Below are 2,168 nucleotides of genomic sequence, written 5' to 3'. Positions count from 1 at the left end.
AAATATTTCGTCAAAGAAAGAATCGAATTAAGAGAACGCGCAATCTGCCAAAATGTGCACTTACCCAAATATTGGCTATTGTATCCCTGGTTGCAATATTGTTTAAAGTTGTTTGAATAAACATCGGCTTTGGATTTCTCGCCTCTGCCAAAACAACAGCAAGTGAAGTTCCAGTTTATTTTGGACTTCTTTTTATTTTCTGGCGGACCTCTGGACATTGCGCGCTGGAAATTGGCTTTGATTTCCAGCTCTTTTTCGTACTCCACGAAAGCCTGTTTGAGTCTTGCTAGCTTGGCTTTGTCCCAATAAATCTCGGGATTCTCCCGCTCTGTAGGTTCGAAAGACTCCCAAGACTCTGAAGAAGGCACACTGACGCCTGGATCCTTCTGACACTCCGAGGACTCTAACGAAAATCCTCCATCTTCTGGAACCTTCGAATATTCCGAAGATTCTGGCGGAAGCCCACTGACTTCTGCGTCCGGAAGAGGATCATTAGCCTCTTCCTCTCTCTCCTCAACCTTTTCTTCACTTGGATGTCTTCGTCCGAAGATCCTTCCAATCCATCTCCAAAAATTTTTATTCTTTTCACTCATCTCGAAAATTGCAAGAAAGTTTAACAACAAACGAAAGCGCTTCGAAATAATCGAAAAAGAAAGATTGTTGGCGCGCGTCAACAATTAAAATATCTGTTGTGCGCAGAACTTAATTAATTTTAGAAATTCCGTTTTGTACCTTTACAAGGACATGCACGACATTTAAAATTTTTTAACACAACTCAACAAATTTTTTCCAACAATTTCAAAAACAAAAAAATGTATTTCGAGAGAAATAATCACAAACGAGAAGAAATTGTGTATTTTCATAGCTCTAAGAACATAAACCTTTCTTTCAATATCTCGTAAAAACAAGGATACAATTGATATAGCTTCCTTCTAAATAGCGCCGTTCTCCTAAAGCAGCGGTTCCCAACTAGGGGTCCGCGTATCCTCGGGTACGCGAAAAAAATAATAATGGCGGATACACTATAAAAAATATTCGGATTCTGCGTTGAGGCCTTTGGCGACGTCATGGCACTCGATGCTTAATTTTAAATAAAAACATAATTACATTTTTATTATATTTATGTGTGTCCTTCCTCACAATTTTCAATTTGAAACCGAAGTTTTGTATTTAACTAAACAAATAGATAAAATTTTTAAAAAGGAAAAGAATTAAATTTGACAAAATAAAAAAAAGAATGATTTAGTCGTCTAAGTATGATGATATATCGAGACGCTCTCGTTATGTCGTGAAGTTAAGTGCCGTGACTCTGATTTGAAAAAAACCTGTTTATTTAATTACACACAAAAAGCATTTTAAAACGAGCAATTATTTATTGTGACATGGTCACAATAAATAGTGCCCTCTCATAAGTTTTATGATAGGGCAATGCAATAGCCCGCATATATAAAATTACTTCATATCCTCAAATATCAGTGGCGCGTTATCCTATGGGCAAAAAGGCAAATGCCTGGGCCGACACCAACAAAGTCCACAAACCAATCTTTCGTAAAAAAAAATTTCCCAAAAAATTCTCTCGAAGAATAATGTTTGAAGTAAAGACTGTATATGGTGCTCCCTAATTCAAATTTTACTGACGCAGTTCTCATAGATTCGACTTTCTTTTAGAGTTCTTGTTGTTTAAAGACGAATGATGGATAGTTCTGTCTCGTCATTTTACATTAGCCAATGAATCGATTTTGATTGTAAAGTCAGGAATTTCGAACCTCGTATATAACTGTTTATAGATACAGTATAATAAAAAAGAAATTTCGTATTATCTGCATTCTGTGTATTTTTAATTCAAATTTAAAGTATCCGAAAGGAAATTATTAATCATCATTGTGGAATATGCAATTTTGAATAATTTTGTTTTCTGTTTTTCATATTCCGACATAAAAATTTCATTTAATAGCAATCAAATGAATCGATAGACCAAATTCGTGTTAATTTGTTGTGAACTGATTTTAAGCTTTTATTTAGCGACTTTTTATACAATTTTATTCCTGAATTACTTGTAAATACAACTTTTATATCTATAAAAATATTTCAGCTTACGATATTTGAACTTCGTACACGGTGGTACAGTACAGTAGCTCCTTTGCTAATAAAGTGCTTCACAAGAATCG

Source organism: Centruroides vittatus, unplaced genomic scaffold (assembly GCF_030686945.1).
Source record: "Centruroides vittatus isolate TY-2023 unplaced genomic scaffold, ASM3068694v2 scaffold_752, whole genome shotgun sequence".
Classification (NCBI taxonomy): Eukaryota; Metazoa; Arthropoda; class Arachnida; order Scorpiones; family Buthidae; genus Centruroides; species Centruroides vittatus.
This window is presented reverse-complemented; position numbering follows the sequence as displayed.